This window comes from Dama dama, chromosome 14 (genome assembly GCF_033118175.1).
Source record: "Dama dama isolate Ldn47 chromosome 14, ASM3311817v1, whole genome shotgun sequence".
NCBI lineage: Eukaryota > Metazoa > Chordata > Mammalia > Artiodactyla > Cervidae > Dama > Dama dama.
This window is the reverse complement of record NC_083694.1, coordinates 74,722,584-74,748,819: the sequence shown is the minus strand read 5'-3', so window position 1 is coordinate 74,748,819 and position 26,236 is coordinate 74,722,584. Positions and strand designations below refer to the sequence as shown.

Genomic DNA, 26,236 nt, shown 5'->3' with positions numbered 1-26,236 from the left:
TCTAAAATAAATTACGGGATGTGTTAAAGAATGGTTATATTTCTAGACTGAATGTTAAACATCTAAGAAGTTTCTTTGGAGCCCAAAAGCACTCAGAATAGTTTGTTAAATAAACAAGCAAACATGCACCACTTCGATTTATTTACTTCCTGCCAGAGTTGGCTTTTTCCTACAACATTCAGCCTTTTACAAAATCCAGCATCTCTTAAGAGGACGGTTATAAATGGATTACACGGTCACTGTCCACTCTGGCTTTCTACTTTCTGCATCAGATGGCAGCTCTCTAATCTCTGATTTGGCTGGATGCAGAGTAATCCCAGGGTGGATCTGAGTTTTAGTGCTCATCTTCCATTTTATGTTTGCTTCTGCTTAAATGTCCTGGTTCCCCAGGGCAGGTAGGAGAGAAATGACATGATTACGGATAATACTGATGGCTGGGGAGTTCCTGGTCCCAGCTTCCAGTGGACAGAGCGAAGACCTGAGCGTTCGCTTGCCTTGGACAGTGCGAGCTCACTGGAGGGGCCAGCCCTTCCCTGCAGGGGCTGCTCCCACCCCCAGCTCCTCCCTGGGTTTGGGGATGTAGTTCAATGGTGCTTCTCTAAAAGGCGTACGCTGTCACCCAGGGCGAAGATCCAAAGCACTCAACAGTCAATAAGGCGGAGGCACCAACCAGTTGGCATTAGGCTGTGGGCTGGGGAAGGGGCAGCGGTTCTGGAAGCCCCCCCCAGGGCTCAGACTCTACGCGGCAGTGGCTGGAATGCCGGCTGGTCTCAGGGTCCTGGGTTAGGATGCAGAGGCAGCGGCTCTGGGAGGGAGAGTTGGGGTTGTGACTATGGACCCACTGACAAGCAAGTATTTTAATATTTCAGCAAGCAGCGGGGCTCTCCTGCCAGGCTAGGAGGATCTATCACTTTCTGCAAGGCTGGAGCGTGTCTTCCGTGTGTCCTCACAGGGCAGCGATGCCCCGTCCACAGAGGGCAAGGACCTGGGGGAAGGCGGGGAGATGAAGGCAGAGCCTGGAGAGTGGAGAGTTCCGGCTCCCGCCTCTTTTCAGAGACTGTGTTGAAGATGTTGGAGGCAGGGGCGGGGACTGGAGCGGGTGGTGTGGGCGGGCGGGGCGGCCCACTGAGGGGGGCGGGAGAGGAGGACTGAGACGCAGCCTGCAGCAGGGGAGGCCCTCGGGGGCAGAGGTCACATCCGGGGAGGGGGCAGCGAAGGGGGCGTCCTCTCTGATACGGCTGCCAGGTGCGAACTGGGAAGGCTCAGCTGCTCCGGGCGAGGAATCCGGGTGGCAAGGGGTGGGGCTCCTCTGGGTTTCCAGCGTTGACTTTCCAGCCTCCAGTCTGAAAGCTGCTTCTGCTGGGTCCTTGGGTGAGAGGCCAGAGTGCGGCCTTCCAGCCTTACCCAGGTCGTGTGCACCCTGCAGATCGTGCTAACATGCTAACCTGGTGCTAACCCTAGCCAGCAGACACTGAACTCAGAGTAATAATAAAATCAGCATTATTACTATCTTGTTGATCCATTATATAAAACATCCTGTACTAACCCTATGTAAAAAATCCTGCTTCTGTAGAAGTTTCATAGAATTGGTTTCATTCCTTTTTTGGTGTGTGTGTGTGTGTGGGTGCTGTGGCTCCTGGGATCTTAGATCCCCCACCAGGGGCTGAGTCCATGCCCTTGGCAGTGAAAACGCAGAGTTCTAACCACTGGACTACCAGGGACGTCCCAAATCGGTCTCACAGATTGCAGTGATGACATTCACATTTGAAGAGTTGTGGGTACCTCCAGCTCTTTGCATTTCGTTATTCCTAGAGATTTGCTGTTCATTTAATATACTGACAACCACCGCAACGGATGTCCTTTGCGGGTCCATAAGCCCCAGGAGTTGGTGATGGACAGGGAGGCCTAGCGTGCTGCGATTCATGGGGTCGCAAAGAGTCGGACACAACTGAACGATTGAACTGAACTGAACTGAAGCCCCAGCTCTGGAGAGAGGCCGCCTGGACTTGAATTCTGACCTGACCCTCGGTGACTGACGTGCCTGGGCCACTTACAGGCCTCCAAGTCCTCCCTGCAGGACGAACCCAGCTTACGAGGTTCAGGCCTCCAAGTCCTCCCTGCAGGACGAACCCAGCTTACGAGGTTAAGTGTCCTGAAGCGTGTCGCTCTCGGTCCAGGTGAGTTTCTACGAAGGACAAGTGTGCTTCTCCCGTGCGCCCGGCAGCGCAGCTATCTTACCTGACTCCGTACAACGGGCTCACATTCCTTTCCTTTCGTCCTTGAGGAAGCGAGGGTCAGAGAGGACGAGTCTGCCTTGTTGGTGCCGGAGGGGCGGGAGGGTTTGCACTCGCAGGCGCCTGGCTGGTCCCAGGGCAGCCGGCTGCCTGGGCTATTGCATCGTCGTGTCTCGGGAGCCCAGGACGCTGCTGGGCACACAGGCCGAGGGCATGAACGCCTGTGTCTGCCTCACCCTGCAGGCGTGCTGAGTAGCCTCAGTCATGTCCAACTCTTTGTGGCCTCGTGGACAGTAGCCCACCAGGCTCCTCTGTCCATGGGATTCTCCGGGCGAGAATACTGGAGCGAGTGGCCATTCCCTCCTCCAGGGGTTCTTCCCGACCCAGGGATCGAACTTGTGTCTCCTGTCTGTACTGCAGGTGGATTCTTCACCACCAGGGCCACCTGGGAAGCCCCCTGCTGCTTCTTTTGTTCCGCTTTCTGGGTGCTGCAGGGTCTGGCTCCCGCGGTGCCACACCCTCTCACCAGTACCTGGTCTCTTATCTCAGCCTTTGTTTGTGCCTGGCCTAATGGCCAGGATGGCCTTGTGTCCACGGATGCAGCCACAGAGCTGCAGCCTGAGAGAGCCCAGGCAGCACTGTCCAGAAAGATTGTTCTGAACATGCAAGGATGGGGTGTCCTGACTTCCTTTGATGTTAAAGATTCAGGTACCAAAGGCACCCTTGACTGGCTGATTCATGTGATGTTTTTTTCTTAAATTGAAATATACTTGATTTCAATATGAAGTGAATTTCTGCTATACACAAAGTGACTCAGGCTCACACATGTAGCATTCTTTTCTGTGTTCCTTCCGTCACGGTTTATCCCAGGCACTGAATGTAGGTCCCCGCGCTGATGGGCAGGAGGACCTCGCTGCCCATCCCTTCTGTGTGGAATTCGCACTCTGCGTCTGCCGGCCCCACACTCCCGTTTCCCTCTCCCTTGGCAACCACAAGGCTGCTCCCTGTGTCTGTGAATCTCTTTCTGCTCTGATCCTGCTTACCTAGGATCGCATGCATGAAACTTCTCATGTTGGCAGCTCACCCAGAAGTGGACGTGTGGCCGCTTCCAGATCTGCTGCTACTCTTGGTGCTGGAGGCTGGGGGCTCAGAAGACAGTCCTGGGTGTGGGCTGGAGCCCCTGAGCCTCCGCTTCCTCACGCGCTTCCCATGGTCAGTAGAGACGGCCCGTCTAAAGGGCATTATAGCCGCAGAGGACCATGGAAATCAAAGGGGCCATCTGGAGAGTTTTTTAGCGAGAAACAGGGATGGGAAAAGAGCCCAAGTTGTCAGTTTCAACACAGAGTTTCAAAAGAATGCGCCCGAGATTCTGCTTTTGTTATCTCTGAGTGAGGAGAACAGGGTCATTTTATCTCCTCTGTTTTGCCTATCTGCATTTCCTAGCTGTGCTGCTATGCACTTCTTTTTTTTAAACTTAGTTGAGTCATTTTTTTAAAAGAAACATCTTTAAAGATATCCAAGAAGAGGGTTGTACTTACACTCTGATATTTAGTTGATACTCGAGGATCATTGCTATAAATATCCAGTATTGTACAATAGATGTAGCTAAGTGACCACCTAACTAATATAAAATAACAGGGTGGATAAATAAATAAAATTATATAAAAAAATAGAATGGTCTCCATTGAATTTTTTTTTTTTTAAGTAGCTGTGGTTTTCCTGCCACGTCTGATGGGTGGTCTGGTTCCTTCTCCAGCCTGGCTTCTAGTGTGTGGCTCAGACTGAAGGACCTCTGGGCTCTGCCCATCCAGACCCCCAAGTCTGAATGTAGATAATCACAGGGACACAATTTTGCAAGTTCTCGGTTGTTGTTGTTGTTCAGTTGCTCAGTTGTGTCCGACTTTTTGCAATCCCATGGACTGCCGCACGCCAGGCCTCCCTGTCCTTCATCACTTCCCCGAGCTTGTTCAAGTTCATGTCCGTTGAGTCAGCGATGACATCTAACCATCTGTCGTCCCCTCCTCCTGCCCTCAGTCTTTCCCAGCATCAGTAAGTTCAGAGTAAGCATGGCTAAATTTGACACTCGGACTACAACAGGGTCTAAAGAAGTCCCATGTCATCCATGCCCTTTCGGTCCTAACATTTCTGGGGATTCTTCATATTCTCCTGAACTTGACCTTCTCAGTTTATTTTCTTCAAAAACTATCACTTTAAAATTGTCGAGGAATTGTGCGTGTTCATTATTATTTATGCTTCTTTAAGCTGCTGAGTGTTCAAAGTTGCCATGTTCCAATATGACATCGCTCCTGCCTTTGATGGTCCAGCTACTGTTTAAATTCTCTGGGTCTGGGTCAGCTAGCAGTTAAGGTTGAGAGGGACAAGCCCCACCTGAGGTCCCCTGGGGTCCCAAGCTCGGCCGACATTCCTTCTGCTCACCTCGCACTGGCCACCAACGTCTTTATTGAACTCAGTGTTCTTGAAATGTGTTTGCCCATACGTGCCTCTTAAAAAAAATTGTGTTCTCTCTTGCATAATGTCTAGTGGACATCAAACATTTTCATTATAAATTTAAATATTGCATGTTGAAAAAAATCTATAAGAAATGTTATATTACTTGTTTAAGGATTCTCAGGACTTCCCTGGTGGTTCAGTGATATGACGACTTCGCCCTCCAGTGCAGGGGTGTGAGTTGGATCCCTGGTCGGGGAGCTAGGATCCGGCTTGCCTTGGGACCAAGCGACCAAAACATAGAACGAGAAATGGTCATCTAAAAAAAGATCCTCAACCAGAGAGAGTTTCGCCCCCCAGGAGGCATCTGGGCAACTTCTGGAGGCATCTGTGGTGTCACACAAGTTTGAAAGAGCATGTGTGTGTATGTGTGTGTGTGTGTGTGTGTACACCAGGCAAGCTGCTCAGCATGCTACAAAGCAACATGTAAGAAAAAGTTATCAGGGCAGAATCCCGACAGTGCTGAGGTTTGAGAAGCTGATTTGAATGCACCCCAAGAAATATGAATATCATGGTGAGTTTATGCTCAGTAGCATCCATTCAAAAAACACATCACAATTGTCTATAACATTGTTTCTTTTTGTCCCTGAAACTGTATTTCCATTCTTAATCCCCACAGATTTTTATCCTGATGAAAGATCTTTACTTTCCAAAGCCTTACTAGGGGTCATGTAATTCTCTGCTACAAAACTCTGCACATAAACTGAATTTGTTTTTAACTCCTACACTATAAGGTTCTAAAGGTTAACATTTTCCTTCTGTATTGGGGTAGTATTAGAAAGCGATCAAATGACATAAATATATTACAACATTCGATAGATGAGTTTTAAACACAGAAACCTCTTGGGTGAAGTGCGTCTCTTCACGGGGTGAATCAGGGAGGATCTTCAGGGACCTGCTCGACAGTCTTCGTTGATACAGAGATTCTCACCTTGGGGGCCAGGTAAGACTCTGGGGGTGGAGGGGGTGCCTCTTGAAGTAAGGCTGGAGAACCACAGTGGAGAATAGGGTAAAAAAACAGAATGGGCATGATGTTTACTCAGTTAGACCAATTTTGGGAAGAAAACACACAGACACTGAAGATTTTGAAATGGCTTTTCACACGCACGCACCTCCTGGAGAGTCTTCATGTTGTTTATATACTGGTTGGATTTAAGGAGCTGAGTAACCTAACAACTCTCTTCTTTCAATGACTCAGACAGTTTTTTCACAATGCTAAAGCATGCTACAGGGCAGTAAGCCGACGTGTATTATACTTTATAAATCCAGCAAGTGGAATGTCTCACCGGGGGCATCAGTATTGCGGAAGTGGTCTAGCATGTAGTGGATTGTAACTAGTTCTCGAACCAGACACAATGTTTATTCGCTTCTCCATCATCCAGCTGTGCGACTGGGTCAAATTATTACCAGTTCTGGTCCATAGCGTTCTCACCTGTAAAGTGGAACTAAAAATAGGTTTCTCATCGGGTTGTGAGACTTAAATGAGGTCATGCATGCAAAGTGCTCAGTGCATGCCCCATATATGCTAAGTACTGGGTGAATGTTAATTGTTGTCACCTTTAGACATTACAGAGTTTGGCTTCAGGAGAGAGCTCTGTAAGGGCGATGGGGTCATCATTTCAGCCTGATTTCTTCATCGTGACTGTTCCGTGCCCAAGGTGTTGTACCGCCCGCCCTGGTTTTACGATCGGCTGTAGACCTTTGAGATTTCAATTGACCTTGGGGCTCTGGAGCTGCTGGCGGGGGTCTGCCCACACTAGCCGGGCGCCCTCATCTTCTGCTCAGCCTCTCAAGGACACCCGTAAACACTCTAAGACCGCCTACCGCAGGGTGGTCCTCTGGATGCCTGAAGGCTTTTGGTGTTCTCAGAACACCGTCTAGGAGCTGAGTCAGGTGGCTGACCCACATTCAGTCTCCTCTGGGGCGACTTACACAAAACCCACGTCAAGGCAGGGCTCCGAGGAACAGCACAGGCACCTTAATCCTTGTATCGACAACTGTTCTGTTGGGTTACACAGTTTTCATCTCGGAGGAATTGTCTCTTGACATTAAACTGTCCAAACAGTATTTATACCTGCGACTGCCCCGCAAGATCACTTAACCCCACACAGCCGTTTAAAAGTAGTTAATGACAGAAGCGGCCTGACTAAACCCTGGTGAGTGATGGGCCACGTTCGACCCGGGCTGTCATGGTTTATGGCGGAAGGCGGTTTGTCCATCGCCTGCTTCAACCACAGCAGGTAATTTGAAATGAAATGAGACAGTTTCTACAAGCAGATTGATTTGGGAATCTTGCCTGCTCTTCCCTTTGACCCTTGACAAGTTGACACTACAAAGATTGTGACTTTAAAAAATGATTGGGTGCAAATACGTTTAGGTAGATGATTTACTGGGTGCCGAAGTAAGGACGGTGTCTTTGGAGTAATGCTGGCAGAGAAGGTAACTGTCCACTCTAACAACTCAGGCTTCATGTTTCTGAATCCAATTAATTACCCCACCAGGCCAATCTATTAATGATCCTTGATCAAGGTGTCTATATTCTTGGTAAGAGGCCATGGACCCAGCTGCCTGGTCAGAGACCGGTAGCCAACATCAAGAGCAAGAGACTCTGTCTCTTATTTATGTTATAAATACTCTTACTTATGATAAACTTATTAAAAGGTACTGATTCAGTTTGTCATTTTGGTAGAAAACCCACAGCTTGAAATTGAGTTCTCTTTCATGGGTCCCCTTTTTCCTTTTTTGTAAATGTGGTTAATAAAATACATGGGGAGGCACTGTGATTAAAAGGATGATTCAATTTTTTGATCTTCAAAGAGTTACCAGAGATACCAGGGAAAAAAAATCCTGCAGTATCAAAAATTTTTTTCTAATTCTTGGTAATCACACTTAGATTTTCCTACCAGGCATTATACACTACTTTATGTGTATGTAAAATATTATGTAATATTTTAATATGTAACAATTAAGCAAATATTTTTCACATTATTTTGACGCTACTCTTCTGATGCAGTTGTTTCTCCTAGAAGCGAAGTTTTGTCACGAGTAAATGTTATCCTACACTGAATTTAAAAATTAACCATTTTCCAAAGCTAGAATAAAAATGACAGTAAGATGATTTTTTAAAAGCAGTTATCTCAGCTCATGATTATGTAATATTTATGTCTGGATTTCTTAAAATGAACTCGGCAGTGGAACTGTCGATTCATTAATGTTGGGATTTGCCTTGAAGTAGCCACGTTCTGGAACATTTGCCATTGAACCCGGGCTGTTAACTGCAGCTTTTGTGTTTCTCTCTATTCTAACCACTTTGTTTGAAATATAATTTTGAAGATGCTAGTAAAAAATATAACAAATTTCTTATTGGTCTCCGTTTAAATTATTTACTACCCTTTGGAGCCATATCTTCATTGAACTATGCTTAAAGTATTTTGCAGGAATGTTTCTTTATGTTGTCCATCGGGTTTAATAGACGTGCCATTTAATAAGCTCTCTACCTGTAAGGATAGACTATTTGACCTCTGTGCCCTGCCACTGGTAGACATAGTATAAGATTGCTTTGTGAAATAAAGCTGTCGGTAACATCAACAAAATAAAAAATGATCGTATTCCAATACTCTCTGCTGAGTACTATGACAGCGCTGAAATATGGAATAAAATTGAAAGTAGATTAGTTTTGGGTCTTAAGTCATGTTTTGACAAGAAATAAGAGAGGAGAACATATCTTTGAACTTTTAGTTTTAAAGTTTTTTAATGAAAATATTTATCATTTTGTAAGGTTCCTTCTTTCTTTATCACACCGCGGCTGTATAACCTGAAAACAATCCGTTCTTTTATTGTGAGGGATATAAATACTGTTCTGTCTTTACATTAAATACCAGAAAGGGAGCTCACACGGGGAGAGATGGTCTGACACTTGTAAGTGAAGGAGTGTCACGCTAATAAAAAGGCTTATTGAAGAGGCTGGAAAATCAGTCATTAATAAGCTACATATTTTTAGGGTATGTAATGCATGTAAATACTGTAGACAAGCGGGCCGGGTTTGCTGTAATTTTTGTTTGCCTTCAGGAACGGTTTGAATCTGAAGAGGAAGAATAAATATGTCTGGGTGGGGAGAAAGCCTGGCTGGTGATTGCTTTCGACCTGGAGGAATCTGAAAATCGGGGCGACTTGCAGATTGTGAAATGGTTCCTTTCACCCCCGTGGTTATACATTAATGAGGTGAAATCGCTGCTGGTCCGTGGCGGGCTCGGTCAGCAGGTGGCGTGGGCTGAGGACACTGACCCTCCCCTCCAGGGGTCTGCAAACAGCTGGTATCACCACATGTGAGCCGGCGGTGCCCACTCGCCCTTCGCTCCACACGCCGGCGGTTACAGCGGAGGGGGCAGCGTAAGCCGCGCCCCCGCCTCCGCGGGATGAACCAGGATGTGGAGTCTCGGCACACGTGTGCCTTCTCTTCTGCTCAGAGGCCCTCCTTCAGGGCGAGGCTTGTGTCTGCAAGCCATCTAACCAGGGCTTCTTTGGAAAAAAAAAAATCCAAGGTGACTCTTCCCCCTAATGAACGTAAGTTATCCACACATAGTAGCATCAGGCTAATAATGGTAGCCAGACTCTCCTGGGACTCTGCTGTTAGTTATGAAAAAAGCAATCCTGTTGTCCTAATCGTCAATATATTCTATAGTCCGGAGTTTTGAAAGTAAGTTTAAAAAGTAAAAGACTATTTTGGCTAGCACTTCCCTGGTGGTATAGTGGATAGGAGTCCGCCTGCCAATGTAGGGGACACAGTTTCATCCCTGGTCTGGGAGGATCCCACGTGTTGCGGGGCAGCTAAAGCTGTGCACACAGCGACTGATCCCGCGCCCTAGAGTCTGCAACCAGAGAGGCTGTTGCAATGGGACCCTGCGCCCTGCAACGAGAGAGTAGCCCCCCTCGCTGCAACTAGAGAAAGCCTACAGGCAGCGGAAGACCCAGTGCTGCCGCAGATACATAAATTACTTTAAAAATTATTTTAAAAAGATGATATTGGCCAACAGTTCTGAAAAAAGTTTTCAAGCGAGCTCTGACAATCTCTCCTGAGGTATTTTGAGGCTGTTACAAAGAAAAGTATTTTTTAATTTGAGATGAGTATGAGACACAGCTATGTGGCTGAGTTGAGGTGTGTGCCAAGTCTTGCGGACCCCTTTAATTCATTCGACGACATGGCACTAACCTTGGCTTTGCTAAATAATACCTTTAAACAGGACGGTGAATTACTGTGGTCATTACGTTGGTGTCGTTTGTCATCACGTTGAGTCCTGAGTGCAGAGGGTTTTCAGTAATAACTGTATGGTCACTGATGACGGAGATGAAGTTTACATGCGTGTTTTATTCATGGTTTTCTGTCAAATGTCAAAATCCGAGAGGAGCCCTGAGCACCCCGGGAAGGGTCGGCGAGTGCGCTCAGGTTCCCGGAGGGCTCAGGTCCCAGCTGGTCACACCGTGTCCTTGGCGGGCGGAGGTCACCAAGAAGAGAACTCGGCTGGGACACGCAAACCCAGGGGAGGTCGGCCTCAGCCTTCCAGAAGACAGGAGAGAAGGAAAGCGCGGGTATGAACGGGGCTGCAGGGGAGGGGTGTGGGCGCCCTCCCGGGGTGAGGGGCTCCCCACAGGTGGTGGTGGGGGGACAGCTTTCACAAAGCCCGTCCTGCTTCACAAACAGCGCGCGCGCGTGCCGTCCACCGGGGAGCGTACTGATCCTTCCGCTGGCCGCTGTGGCGCCTTCAGCGTCAGACCAGAGTCTCCTGGGCCCGAGTCTCTCATCTGTGGAGCCGGGCTGAGGCTGCGGCGCCTGTCTCCTGCGTGAGCGGGTGAGGTAAGTGCCCTCCGAGAGCCCAGCTTGGGGCTGGCCCCTGGCCACTGCCCTGGGAACACACGGCCTCCCCGCTCTCTTGCGGGCTCTGAAATCAGGATGTCAACCTCTTCTTCCCTTTAGGTTTCATGAGCCTGATGAGGCCTACCCCCCTCTTGTGAAGAAACATGTTCTAGAAGTTGGTTTTTTTTCACCTTCTGCAAACCAAAATTTCTTATTCCAATTCGGGTTAACTCTGGTTGCTGGTTTAAGAAGTCCAGACTAGACCCTTGATGTCACTGAGTTTTAGAGATGATCTTTTCGGTGGTAATCAAGCTGGAGTTAGCACTGTTTTAAATATTATGGGCTGAAACAGATAACCAACAAGGACCTACTGTATAGCACAGGGAACTTTGCTTAATGCTCTGTAACAGCATAAATGGGAAACTAATTTGAAAAACAATAGACACGTGTATACAGATAACTGGGCTTCCCCAGTGGCTCAGATAGTAAAGAATCTGCTTGCAGTGCAGGAGACCCTGGTTCAATCCCTGGGTCAGGAAGATCCCCTGGCGAAGGGAATGGCAAGCAACCAACTCCAGTATCCTTGCCTGGAGAATCCCATGAACAGAAGAGCCTGGCAGGCTATAGTCCATAGAGTGGCAAAGAGTTGGACACGACTGAGCGACTAACACTTTCAAACATATAACTGAAGTACGGCGCTGTATAGCTGAAACTAACAGGATACTGTAAATCAACTACACTTCAATCACAAAGAAAGGTCCAGGGCACTGGAAGCCTGAGTCTGGGGAAGCAAGGCAGTTCTCCTAAAAAATGGACTGCAGAGATCAGGAGAGTGGGGGAAGCTGCTCTGAGATGCTGTCCAGAGGGTCCCCCAGGGCATGAGTGACAAGGGTGAGTCTCACCACCATGAGTGGGCAGAGGGGCCGGGGGTACCTGGGGTCACGTTAGTTCCGCTGTGACCTGTGCACCCTTGCGGTGCCATCCAGACACGGTTAACCTCTTCACCACCTATGAGTGCAGCACCACCTCGAGAACGTCTAGTTCTAGGAAAGAAAGGCAACGTAAAAGTGGACATGATTTTTTAAAACGATGAACAGGGACAACTTTACAAGAACCGATGCCATGTTCTGCCCTTCTCCTGTAAAATGGAGCTTCAGGGGAGCTCCCTGGCGTCCAGTGATACTCCATGCTCTCACTGCGGGGGCCCAGGTTCAGTCCCTGGTTGGGGAGCTAAGAGCCCGCAAGCCGTCAGGCCCAGCCAGAAAACAGACAAACAAACAAAACACCCCAGCTTTAACTGACTGTATTTCCTTGTGAGGATCATGTTATGTTTATGAACAAATAAATTTAAAATCAACTTTTGGAACAAAAGCTGTTATTCAAGAGAGGATTGCTCTCGTATGAGTATAATTGCTTCTAAAATATCTACTTGTAGACAGACTTGTATAAACCATCATTAATTCTTTGTATAACTCATGTATAAAATGCAGCGTTTCCATTAATGGAAAAGGAAACTCAAGCATCACACTGATAATATCAATAATATGCATTTGTAGTTACATGCTGTAGATAGCTGTAAAAGCTACATTTTATTACATTAATAAAACTCCTGAAGCAGCCCAGCTCGGGCGAGAGGCGACATTATTAAGGCTCATGGCTTCAGCAGCTAAGAGTCTGTCAAATCGCTCTTAGCTGTAGCAACACACAGCATGTTGGGGAAGCTCTCTCCCACCCATAAAATAACGATGATTATTTTTCAAGATAAAATACTACATGCTGCTGGAATGACACGCTACCTGAGAGCTATGAGAGTAACAAAGCAAAGATAAAACTCAAACTCAATGAGAACAAAAAGCAGATTGAGAGGGCTTCTTGTCCTCTGGGCAGACGGAGCCATCAGGTTGTGTCTCCGGCAATGTTAAAGATCACTTCTTCCCCAAGTCTACAGCAGGCACAGGGGAACCTCGTGAAGAGAGGATTCGTCTCGAGGAGGGGACGTGTGTAGGGTTCCAAGTGTTTCTGGGTCAGTACCTTGGGCACGCTGACAGGTAAGAAGACCAGGGCGTTGGACCGGCAGGGTGGATCGATAGCTCTTTAGGTGTCTGCCAATCACCCATTAGGGAGGAGGGCCAGGGGGATGAGTCCCAGCAGCTTCTCAGATGCTCTACCGACTGTGTGTCCCCCTCCCTCGGTGGGAAATGGGAGGCAGGGCGGGGGGAGGCCTCCAGATCAGGAAAGCACGGGGTTATGTGCAGAACAGGGGCTTCCCAGGTGGCTCAGAGGTAGAGAACCCGCCTGACAACGCAGGAGATGCGGGTTCCATCCCTGGGTCAGGAAGATCCCCTGGAGGAGAGCATGGCAACCCGCTCCAGTATTCTTGCCTGGGAAACCCCATGGACAGAGGAGCCTGGTGAGCCGCAGTCCATGGGGTTGCAGAGTGGGACACGCGGGAGCGACTGAGCATGCGCACACACGTTCCGAGCAGCACGGAGACCGCGGAGGAGGCTGGGCCGCAGCAGCGTTCACCGGACCAGACGCCATCGCTGTGAACCAAGCCAGCGATCGGACCACAGGCTCCAGAGGGTCACCCGCCCGGAAGTCAGCTCCGGGAGCATTTGCGAGATCAACACGGCGGTGTCAAAGCATCATGCTTCTGTTGGAAATGTCGCCCGGGATGCCCAGGGAGCCTGCCTTTCCCACTGATTAACTTTGAAGTGAAATCCAAACAGTCTCGGCTGCAGGGAAAGGTTGATGGAGGTTTTTTATTTATTTATTTTTAATTCTTTCAACACACAGCCAATTTTGAACTAAAAATCAAAATTATCTTTCTGAGTCTCGCATTCCAATGATCCTCCCGGATCGCCCGCTTTCTTCCACGCTGCAGATTTTTCTGGTCATCGCACAGAACCTGAGACTGCGCTGCTGGATGTGTGGTGTACTCGCTCAGGCGTGGGTGCATGGGAGGCCTTCAGGGTCAGGATTTTTGTGTGCACGTGTTTTTTTCCAGGAAGAAGGTCCAGGGCTTTCATAACTTTCTCTCCAGGGGGGTCTCTGAGCTCCCCTCCCCTCATGTAAAAGCACAAATACCACGGGCGGACAGCATGCGACAGGACTCTGCATGGAGGTGTCGTTTCTGGTAAGGCCGAGAGGTGGCAGGGTAAACACCAGCCTGCAGCGGCCCCATTTTCCCGACCCGGAGAGAAGCCCCGAGATCCTGTCTGTAGCCTCGCTTCCGCTTGCACGCACTGTGAATACGGGGCCCATCAAACTGCCCTGAAACATCCCCGGAGGAGGAGAGCAAGGCTGAAGGGGGTTTAAAGGTCACAAACATCCAAAGACAGCATTTGGTAAATGTTTCTCGGGGCGTTGAGCACCACGCCAGAAATGCACAGAGCTCAATCACTGGCAGAATCAAGAGCACTTATAAAACCGATGATCATTTCCCAAGCTATAATTAACACTTGATTTTACCACAAAGTATCATTGTTCAAAGATGCTATAAACTGCCTGAAGAAATGACTTCTGAAATGACTTCTGAACAAAAAGAGTTCAGTTTCTTTGCATCAGCACCGAAAGATCTCTTTCAGTTCTTCTACTTTGTGGGGGTTAAAAATAACAGAAAAAGGGGAAGCTGCCTCACTTAGGTAGATTCAGAGGATTTTTATTTTGATAGTTAAGTATCACTTTCATTTTCTGTGAAAGTATGAGAAGCAGGGATCTTTGCTTGCAAATTCTTAACCAGATGCCCACTGGATAACATTTTCTACTTTAAACATATCTAGCCAATTCAAATATAAGCATTGAAAGTAGCAGATGCTGGGTTTCATATAGCTGAGCCCAGTGAACTTTCTCAAGGCAAACTCATTTGTTTAATGGTATATGTGATGTGATAACCTATAATTCTTAGTGATGAAATTAAACTTGTGTTTATATCTTTAAAAGCAATCATTTGGTGGGCTGAGACGAAATCTATTTTTGCCTATCATTTCCATTCCTTTAAGAAGTTTCCATAAAATTCATAATTATTAGGTGACAGAAAGCAAATATGCACAGTCTCCAGCTATTCTGGGAGAGGATGATAAATAGGAAGGGCTTGAGGGCATTTGACAAATACCATCAGACGTAATGCAAATTTTGTGGGTGGAATAGATTCTGAGAAGTATCTGCCCGCCTGTTTTGGTTCATTTTTCACAGTCCAGTTTAAACTGTGAGACTCCTTTGAAATAGAAAATAATCTCCTGGGGGTAAAACAGGAACAAAGTGTTTACAGTGTAAGTCCAGGTTCTCTCCGATAATAAATAACTTTAGAAGGGGTATCAGCTGATCAATTAATTAGCCAAGTGATTAGTATTTATGGAGCATCTATTTTTTCCACTGTTGAGAGGAACATGAGACAAAGTCAAAGCATAATTTCTTAGTTATATTCATGTTACCTGTTGTGCCTTAATGTGTGTGGGGGGAGGCGTGCAGAGAAAGGGTCCTAGCCTTGGATGGGAAGGGTTATCTAAACGCGATTTGTTAAGTGTTTTAAGTCCCTAGTCAAGGCTGGGTTTTTCCAGTGGTCATGTATGGATGTGAGAGTTGGACCATAAAGAAAGCTGAGCGCCGAAGAATTTATGGTTTTGAACTGTGGTGTTGGAGAAGACTCTTGAGAGTCCCTTGGACTGCAAGGAGATCCAACCAGTCCATCCTAAAGGAGATCAGTCCTGGGTGTTCATTGGAAGGACTGATGCTGAAGCTGAAACTCCAATACTTTGGCCACCTGATGTGAAGAGCTGACTCATTGGAAAAGACCCTGATGCTGGTAAAGATCGAAGGTGGGAGGAGAAGGGGATGACAGAGGATGAGATGGTTGGATGGCATCATCAACTCATGGACATGGGTTTGGGTGGACTCTGGGAGTTGGTGATGGACAGGGAGGCCTGGCGTGCTGCGGGTCATGGGGTCGCAAAGAGTCGGACACGACTGAGCGACTGAACTGAACTGAAGTCCCTCTGCTGTCCACCTGAAACCATCACAACATTGTTAATCAGCTATACTCCAATACAAAATAAAAGTTTAATAAAAAAAATGCTTCTCTCTCACTTTCTAAAGAATCTCTGATGGAGAAATTTCATTACAACTCCTCTCATGTGGCTGCTCCTCGCTTCCTATTAGGTCAGGTGCTTGAAACACCTGGAGTTCCTTTCATAAAATGTTTTATTGAATCAAAGTCGGTCCAGATGGGCCACAGTTTGAGCACCATTAGGCTGCTAGTTTGACTTTCTTGTTCTCAAGGATGACGGTTGTGTGTTTTTATGCCCTCTGCTGTAAGGGAAAGAAGGTGTTGAAAAGAGTTGTCAACCATGCAGGCCTCTGGGAGCACAGAGCCGGTTGGGGGGCAGGGTCGTCTTTTGGGGACAAAGGTGGGGTTCAAGCAATAGAGCAGGTTCGGACTGGGGGCCCCTCTCCTGAGCAGAGCAGGAGACTGTATCTAGGGCAGGCATTTCCAAAACCCCAGCTGTGCTGGGGGCTGACTCAACAAAGATGGTATCTGCCTTACTTGGGGTTGTAGTTCCCATGGGCAAAAAGAGATATTTCTGGGAACTTCTCATTCTGTGTAGTTTGAGGTTTGACACAGTGTCTGTTTATATACATTTATATTCTGTGTATATGCATACACAGAATATATATATATACATATATATATATATATATATTTTCCCAGTTTTATTGGGAGGTAATTGACATACAGTACTATATAAGTTAAGGTGTAGAGTATAATGATTTGACTTAGAAACATCGTGAAAAGATTATCACAGTTTAGTGAACATCCATCATGTCATATAGACACAAAATTAAAGAAATAGAAACTTTTTTTCTTGTGTTGAGACCTCTTAGAATTTACTCTCAATAGCTTTTGTTTACAACATACAGCAGTGCTAAATACATTTATTATATTGTCTATTACATTCCTAGTACTTATTTACAACTGGAGGTTGGTACCTTTTTTTTTTGTGGCAGGAATATGGGAGATTTTCTATTCCTTTTTTTTTCTCACGTTCCTTTTGCTTTCAAATGATTTACATAGAATCAGACTACTTTCACAATAATTGATATATTTTTGAATGTTCTGTTTCCTCTGAATTCCAGAGATCTTTTTACTTATTATTTTTTTAAACTTTATTTATTTTTATTGAAGTGTATTTGATTTATAATGCTGAGTTAGTTTTAGGTGTATAACAGAGTGATTCAGTTATATACACATACATATCTATTTTTTCAGATTCTTTTTCCTTATAGTTATCACAAAGTATTGAGTATTGTTCCGTGCTGTACAGTAGATCCTGGTTGTGGACGTTTGTACCTTTTGACCACCTTCATCCAGTCCCCCTTCCCCCACCCCTAACTTCTGGAAACCACAAACCTGGTCTCTTTTGCTATGAGTTGTTTGTGTGTTCGTCTCTGAAGTATAATTGACCTACAGCACCATGTGAGTTCTTGTTACACAGCATGGTGATTCAATATTTCTATACATTTGAAACTGATCACCATGAGAAATCTAGTCACCACTTGTCACTGTACAAAGATACTACATAGTTATTGACTCTATTCCCCACCCTGTATACATCATCCCGGGACTCATTTATTTTGCAACTGGAAGTTTGTACCTCTTAATCCCCCTCTCCTATCTCTCCTCCGTTTCCTCCCCTCTACTCTGACCACCACCTGTTTGTTGTCTGTGTCTACAATTCTGTTTCTGTTTTGCTCTGTTTGTTTCACATATACTGTGAAATTATATGGTATTTGTCTTTCTGTCTGATTTATTTTGCTGAGCATAATACCCTCCAATCTATCTATGTTGTTGCAAATGGCAAGACTTCATCCTTTTCATGGCCGAGTAATATTCCATTATATATATGTGTGCATGTGTGTATCTATCTCTATATATCACATCTTTGTTCATCTGTTGATTGTTCACCTAATATTTAAAGCATTTTTTAAATGCAGTGGACTTATGAAATTCACTAAGGGCAACTAGGGTCAGCTTCCACTTCATTCTCTGAAAATTCTTATGCTGCAGCTTGGCTTATCCCAGCTTTGAATGACCCATTCCATACATTAGCTGGTTTAAATCACTAATTCCTAACATGTAATCCTAGAAGTGAAAGTCCCACAGCATGTTGTTGAGCCTTGTTTGGACAGTTTCCACACGCGGATCTGAGAAATGCAGGACCACGGCAAGCTCTGCAGGTGTCTTGACTGAGCGCCTGGTGTGATCTGGAAACATCACAAGGGGAGAATGAGCAGGGTTTCCCAGGTGCTCTGGCCAACTTCCTTTCCACAGGTGATCTTGCAAGACTGGTGTTGGAAGAACCACACTTGGGAAAATGCACATTTATGGATTTGTTCATGCTTGAAAAGACCTTATCAGAGAAAAAGTGGGAAAAGTTTACAGAGGGAGAGTGGACCTAGGAAAGGCAAACCCTAAAGGGGCTTATTTTGCAGGTGATGGACATGAAAGAGTGCATCATTTTGGAAAACCTCTTTTAATTGTACATTCTATCCTTTGTTCACCCCAAAATAACCTAAGACCAAAAAGGCATCAACCCTGAATATTCACTGGAAGGACTGATACTGAAGCTCTTGGCTCTTAGCTCTTTGGCTACCTGATGCAAAGAACCCACTCACTGGAAGAGATTCGGATGCTGGGAAAGATTAAAGGCAAAAGGAGAAGGGGGAAGCAGAAGATGAGATGGTTAGATAGCACCACCTACTCAATGAATATGAATTTGAGGTAACTCTCCATATTTGAATTTCCTTTTGCAAGAGCAAGAGGAGCCTGGCATGCTGCAGTCCATGGGGGTCGCAGAGAGTCAGAAACGACTTAACAATTGAACAACAAACAGGCCCGTCTAAGGTAGTGAATGAACATAGTCTAAGAAAATGTATTTTACAACAATTTTTAGGAAAAGCATTTAGGATTACAAATTGGTGAAAGTATAAAGAGAGATCTAAAATATAGCACACTCTCAGCCATTATTTAAGGCTCTCAGACTTCTCTGGTGGTCCAGTGGTTAAGAACCCACCTGCCAATGTGGGTTCAATGTAGTGACACGGGTTTGATCCCTGGTCCGGGAAGATTCCACATGCTGAGAGGCAGCTAAGCCTGTGTGCCATGACCACTGAGCCTGCTGCTCCCTGGAGAAGCCATCGCGGTGAGAAGCCCATGCAGCACAGAGAGTAGCCCCTGCTTGCCGCAACTAGAGAAAGCCCACGCACTGCGATGAGGGCCCAGTGCAGCCAAAAATAAAGAAATGAAAATTTTAAAAAATAAATAAAATAAGGCTCTCATTAAGATTCATGTTCTGAAAACATTGCATTTCTAAAACAGGCTTGGTGGCCTTTTATGTATAATTTAACAACGGAAACCATAACAACAATAATGTATGTCTAGGACGAGTTTATCCTCTTGAATGAACAAATTAGGTCATCGTCAAGTTTTATGTAATGATAATCCCCGCGAGGTGCTTACTTAGAGGGAAACGGCCCTTCTCCTGCGGGAAAGGGCTGCTGGAAAGGCCGTTCCAGCCGGTTTCACACTCGCGTGGGAGCGCGCACGGAATCTGGCCGTGGGTTAGCCTCTGTGAGGCAGGCGTGCGAGTGGGGACCAGGGCCGGTCTACACGTGCCCACCCCGCAGCCTGGGCGAGTCCGGACTGTTGGAAGGAAGGCCACGTCCCCCTTGGTCCCTGCTCTGCGGCTCCATCTGGAAAGGAATGGGGGTCTCCAGAAGGCCTCAGATGTGGGGGCTTGTTTATAGAAGTCCGTCGATTAAACAACATCAAACCACGGACACCAAGTGTCTCCGAAACATCACTTCTTACTGATGCGGGTCACAGTACGAAGGACACCGCCGTTCCAACTCGACTCCCGGTGGGCGAGGAGCGTCCCCGGGTGCGGAAGGTGCGGGTAACCCCTCGGGGACTCGCTCACGCCTTTTTCTCTGCTCTGAACCCGGGAGCCAGGTGGTGTCTCTGGCAACCGAGGAGGGGCTCTCGACTTGCCCTTCCTCGGGAGCGAGCATAACCTTCCGAACAGATGCCCCGAGCAGGACTGTCATTCTCGGACGGTGCGGATGAGAGTCGCCCTCAAAACGGCGCTGCCCTTGCAGCTGTGTTCCTCGTGGCTCTGCAGTGTGAGCGCGATTCTTCGGGGCGAGAGAAGCTCGGAGACGCCTGAGCTCTTTTCGGTTTTCCTTTCGCGAGAGCTCGCCCCGCGTCCGGTCCCTGGGGGCAGCCCCGCGCGCGGCCTGGCCCTGCGCTCCCGGCCAGCTCTGCACTGGGCTGCGGGCCGCGGAGCGGGACCGAGGGCACGCGGGGCACTGGGGGGTTTTGGGGCCGCGGGCGGCGGCGCGCGGGTTTCGGTGGTGACGTCGAGGAACCAGGCCCAGGAAGTCCCCGCGCCCCGGGCACCAGGACCCCGGCCGCTCGAGCCACCCAGCCGGCGGGCTGTGTGTCCGGCGCTTCCGGGTGTCCGGCTGACCCTCTGGCGGGAATCACTCCTGGGGACAGTGTATGTGCGCAGGGCGGGGAGGGTCGGAGGGAAGGGGCGGTCAGTGGCGAGGACCGGGCTTCTCTGCTCGCCTCGTTCCCGCGCGCTTTGCAGGCGTCCTGATCGAGGCTGCCAGGTGGGTGAGAAGGCGGTCCTGGACGTGGAGAGGAAGGCCGACCCCCGAAGACGGCGGTCCTGACTCTCTGCCCGCCCCCCGCCGCCCCAACTTCGGGCAGAGGTATCGCTGAGGGGAGGCGGCCGTGGGGGCGCAGGGGAGGCTTGGGGGCGCGCGCGCGAACTGAGAGCCGCTCGGCCGGGTCCGTGCCGCGCGCTCGGGGGCGGGGCCGGGGCGCGCTCGGGGGCGGGACCAGCTCTTCCGGGGGCGGGGCGAGGGCGCATTCATGGGCGGGGCTGCCCCCCTCGGGGGCGGGGCCGAGCCTTCCGGGGGCGGGGCCGGGGCGCCTTAAGAGGCGGGGCCGGTCTCCTGGGGGCGAGCGAGCCACTCCGGTCGCACCGGCACAGGGGTGGGGGAGAGGGGGCGGGAGGCTGAGGAGGGTCGCGCGCGCGCGCGCCGGGGTCAAGGTCACTGGTCGGCGTCGAGGTTTCCCCGCGGGAGCAGAGCCGGTCCCCGGGCCCTTCCGAGCGCAGCGCCGCCTGCCCGAGGTTAACGCAGGCGGTACGAAGGGAGCTGCCGTCCAGTCCAGTCGGCTCCGCGGCGCGGCTCCCCGTGGGTCCACGACTCTGTCCTGCTTGTCGCTGCCTCCCTGACCCCTCACTCACTCTCCGCCAGTGTCTGCTTCAGCCGGCTGCTCTCTCTGTGTGTGTTGTGTGTGTATGATCTGTGTAATATGTGTGTGGTATGTGTGGTGTGTATGTTTGTATGGTGTGTGATGTATGAGGTATGTGTGGTGTGTGCGGTGTGGAGTATATGTTGTGTGTGGTGTGTGATCCCTGAGGTGTGTGTTGTGTGTGTGTGTGTGTGATATGGTGTGTGTGTAGTTTGTGTATGATGTGTGGTGTGTGTCATGTGTGTGTATGCTATGTGTGGTGTGTGTGTATGATGTGTAGTGTGGTATGTATGTGATTTCTGTGATGTATATGTGTGGTGTGTGTGTGTGGTATAGTGTGTATATGTAGTGTGTTTGATGTGTGTAATATGTGAGTGTATATTGTATGGTGTGTGTGGTGTGTGTGTGATATACTGTGTCTATGTGGTGTGTATGTCTGTGATGTGTATGTTGTGTGGTATGTATGATGTGTGTGGTATATGTGGTGTGTGTCTTGTGTATGATGTGTGGTGTGTGTATGTGGTATAGATTGTATGTGTCGTATGTATGATGTGTGTGGTGTGTGTGTATGTTGTGTGGTATATATGATGTATGTGGTGTGTGAATGTATGTTGTCTCGTGTGTGTGATGTGTGTGGTATGTGAGTGTATTTTGTGTGGTGTGTCTCCTGTGTGTGGTGTGTGCATGTGCGCCTTGCGCTGTGTTTGATGTGTGTGGTGGACGCACACAGACCTGGACCGGGTGGAGCCTGTGCTCCCGGCGGGAGTGTATGTTGTGGTGTGTCGTGTGTGTGTGCTGTGTGTGTGGGTGTGCGCCGTGTGGTGTGTGTCTCGTGTGTGTGCTGTGTGTGTGCGCCGTGTGGGGTGTGTGTGGGTGTGCGCCGTGTGCTGTGTGATGCGCGTGGTGGGCCGGGTGGAGCCCCACTCCAGGCGGGAGAGCTGGGGCTGCAGGCGGGGCGCCCCGGGCTCTCAGGGGCGTCCGTCTGCCGGAGCGGGGTGGGGGCCTGGCCGCGTGGACCCCTGAGCTGTGGACGGGAGCGCGGCCTGGGCAGCAGGGACCCCCGGAGAAGGCGGCGCTTCGTGGAAGGGGGGCCGGGGACCCGGCGGGAGCCTCGGACGGGGCCGGGGAGCCGAGGGAACCCAGAAGAGGGGTGTCTCCCGGGCTCTGTGCTAAGTCGCTTCAGTCATGTCTGACTCGGACCCCATGGACCGCAGAGGAGCCAGGCTCCTCTGTCCACGGGCTTCTCCAGGCAAGAGTACTGGAGTGGGTTGCCGTTTCCTCCTCCAGGGGATCTTCCTGACCCAGGGATCGAACCTGCGTCTCTTAACTCGCCTGCGTCGGCAGTCGCGTTGTTTACCACTACCGCCACCTGGGAAGCCCTGGGCTCTCATGAGCAGTTTGGTTGCGTTTTGCTGAGACTGTTGAGAGGCGGAAGGGAGGGAGGTGGGAGTCCTGGCCCGCCGGTGAATGACGGGCTGCGGTGAGGGTGGGCTGCCTCGCGGGGCCCTGGCCTGCCTTCCTGCCCAGGGCTGCAGTCGCCCGCCTGGGCTGGAGGTGAGGGCCGGAGGGCACCTTTCCGTTTTCATCGCTTCTGGGACCCTGAAACCTCTTTTCTCATAGAAACCTTATTCCAACAAATGTGTCCAGGTTCCAGAGTGGACTCATAAAGCCTGTTTAATCCACAGTGCATCATGTCATAGCACATAAAGCTTACACAGCCCATCACACATACCATAGTAACAACTGGTATGAAAATTACTAAGACCCTTTCTTAGAGTTTACTGCCTGTGGGAAAATTCATTGCAAATCCCAAGTAATCAGCTAGGAACATGATGGTCAGTTGGGGACTCTCTGATATGAAATGGTTACACAGGACAATACCTGTCCTGTTACAAATGACCGGATATCACCAGAGTTGGCAAAGGAGGAAACTGCCTTATATTTTAGTTTTTTTGTTTTTTTTTTTTTTAATGCTTTAGAACTTAAAAGTCAGCAAACGTTGTCCTTCTATCACATTTACAGTTAATGCATTTTTATCCGTATAACTGAGGAGAAAAGACACTTCACTGACTGCATTTGTTGTCAGTATCTGTTCTTGACCGTCGGCCTTTTAAACTGGTGCTAGGATTGTTTTCCTGTCCTGGGGTTTTAGGATCAATGCTTAATATCGTTATCATAGGTCTCGCTTAGACAGCCGTTGGGATGAGAACGGCAGAGACCTCAGTCACGTGGTATTTAAAAAGGGACTCTTCTTATATTTTGTTACATTATTGTTGCATTTGTGGTTGTCATTGTCATCATCAGCAGCATCATGACTGAGACTTATTAAACGTTTACTGTGTGCCCAGCACCACACTTCGAGAGCCTCTTCTTTAGAACACCCATTAACAGTTGGCAGCAAAAACTAGTTTCTGCCAAACAGTGTTTCAAGAACTGCCCTGGCCATCATTCATGATTTTTGGTCAGTCAATAAACACAGAGCATCCTGCACATACCAGATCCTGTGCTGGACTGTGGGGGATCCACCCTGATGGAAACGAACCCCAGTCATCACAGAACTGCCAGTAGGAAAGACACATAATTAAACTGATAGCGAAGTCAGACATTGCAGATGTACAAAGGGCAGGCGTCGAGCAGAAGACCTGGGGACAGGTCACAGGGGCCTGTCCTGGGGGCCAGAGCTGGGGAGAGATTTGAATGCAGACACAGTGGACAAGGCGGAGAAGCAGGACAGGGAGCTCCCGGGGGAAGCGGGGTGTGTGGAAGCTGGAGCTGGGGACGGCACGGTGTTTGAAGAACCGAGAAGGGTGGGATGGGATGTGATGAGGGTGAGAAGTTGGCTGAGAAGCTGCTGTGAGGGGTGAGGCTGGGGGACAATGGAAGTCAGAGTGTTCGGGGTCTTGGAGACCCTCCCTGTGGAGTGAGGTCTTTTAAGCCGAGAGAGGTGGGATCTGTGCTGGAAGGTCAGACTTGCAGTGAAGAGACTGTGGCTTTGGCAGTGGGGTGGGGCAGGGACTGGGGGCAGCAGGGGAGGGATGGTGCCTGCTGCGTCCCGGCGAGCTACACAGGGCCTGGGCCGGCTGGTGACACTGGGCTCAGAAGGACTAGCATTTCAGGTAGGCTATGTGGATCACGCTGATTTTGGAAATGTACATGGTCTCTATCTTCATCTTTGAAACTGTGATAAGCTTAGATTTGGCCTTTTTGGTTTTGTTTGCCCTTTTGCTTTTTTCCTTTGAGGCCCAAAAGATAACGGTGCGTCTAATAATCACTGGTTATCTATTAGGGGAATTATATTGGGTAGGAAACACAGCCTGGGGCTCTTGGTTTCCCAGAGGTCAAGGGGGCCAAGAGTGGCTGCTGAATGGCAGGGTGGAGGTGGGGGGGAGCGGTGGCTGTTTCAGTGAAGAAAAAGTTCTGTGGGTACAATTTTATTCTTAAGCTTTTTTTTTTTTTTAAATGTGGCATAGTCCAAGTCAGAAAAATCATTAATTAATCTCTACCAGGAGTTGAATTGCCAGTTTTGAAGACTGTGAAGTAGAATGTTGTTGTTCAGTTGCTAAATCATGTCCGACTCTTTGCGACCCCATGGACTACACCCCCTGTCCTTCACTATCTTCTGGAGTTTGCTCAAACTCATGTCCATCGAGTCGTTGATGCCACCCAACCATCTCATCCTCTGTCATCCCCTTCTCCTCCTGCCTTCAATCTTTCCCGGCATCACCGGCTTTTCCAATGAGTCGGCTCTTCACATCAGGTGGCCAAAGTATGGGAGCTTCAGCTTGAGCATCAGTCATTCTAATGAATAGTCAGGGTTGATTTTTATCTATGAAGCCATTGTGCTGCTCACAAATCACTTTCACCTGGCTTAACTCATTTAATTAAACAGTAAACTTTTTAGTATCAGAAAGTACTGTTTTTTCACTTAAGTGAACACTGGTCTGAAGTAGGATATCTTCATTTTAATCACTGATATTAACTGTAGCTTAATTATTGACATTAAACAATTTTTGTTAATGTCACTAACTTTGCTTTTATTAATTGCTGATATGCAGTTAATTTGGTGTATAGATTCGACCTCTCAGTCTCCACAGCTCTCCCTTGAGGGCAGGACACTCATAGTTCCTGCTCCTTTTAGCCTTGCTTTCTATCAGTTTTGCTCCCTAACTCTCACGGACACAATAACTTTAATTTGCACGTCACTGACCACTTGGTGATGGCAAATGTTTGTCATGTTGGTGTTTTTATGGCTCAGATGCTCTGGATTGTCCAGTCTTCCACTGCCTCTTGGCAAAGTGACCAGATTCAGTATAATATTCGTCAGGGAACAGGAGTCATTGCTGGTAGACAGTGAGCAGTCTTCCAGTTTACCCGGCACGGAGGGTCCTTTAGCTGCAGAAATACTTGGTTGCGGGCTTCCCTGATGGCTCAGTGGGTGAAGAATCTGCCTGCCATGCAGGGGGCCCTGGTTCGATTCCTGGGTCCGGAAGATCCCCTGGAGAAGGGATAGGCTACCCACTCCGGTATTCTTGGGCTTCCCTGGCGGCTCAGTTTGTAAAGAATCCGCCTGCAATGTGGGAGACCTGGGTTTGATCCCTGGGTTGGGAAGATCCCCTGGAGAAGGGAAAGGCTACCCACTCCAGTATTCTGGCCTGGAGAATTCCATGGGCTGTAAGGTCTATGGGGTTGCAAAGAGTCAGACATGATTGAGCGACTTTCACTTTCACTACCCGCTTGTAGGTCATGCTGGCAGTAACCTGAAGAAGACGTGGAGACATTCCGGGGGTCCCGTCCTGGCCCACTGATGTGTTTCTCGTCTCCATCCTCCATTAAGCCCCACAATGGTTTAGATGCACGCTTCTGTTCTTTAGACTAAACGATTCTGATTTAGTGGTTAGTTGTTAAATTCCTAGTATTGATTTGAAGGTGATCATATTTATTTACATTTTAAATGCATGCCACATTTTTACCAATTTCTAAGTGTTTTCCTGGGTTTTCCAAGTGGAGCAAGTGGTAAAGAACTCGCCTGCCAATTCAGGAGATGTAGGAGATGCCTGTTTGATCCCTGGGCTGGGAAGACCGCCAGGAGAAAGGCATGGCAACCCCCTCCAGTATTCTTGCCTGGAGAGTCCCACGGACAGAGGAGCCTGGTGGGGTTGCGAAGAGTCGGACAGGACTGAAGTGACTTAGCATGCACACACAAGTGCTTTCCCGTGGAATGGATTTTACAGCAGACCTGGGAGGTCGCTTGACAACTACCATGGGCCTCTGTGCAAGCAGGTTCTTGGGATCTGGGACTTCTGTTTCGGTGGGGTTGTGAGA

General features: G+C 48.6%; 1 long non-coding RNA gene across 1 annotated transcript in view; it reads left to right on the top strand.

The window, feature by feature from the left end:
• LOC133069467 (uncharacterized) overlaps positions 1 to 15,664 on the top strand; it is a 41,548-nt gene extending 25,884 nt beyond the window's left edge. The window contains exons 3-4 of the long non-coding RNA XR_009695877.1: positions 1,813 to 10,328; positions 10,441 to 15,664. This is a non-coding gene — a long non-coding RNA (uncharacterized LOC133069467). The remainder of the gene's footprint in view (positions 1 to 1,812; positions 10,329 to 10,440) is intronic.
• Positions 15,665 to 26,236: the final 10,572 nt, after the last annotated feature.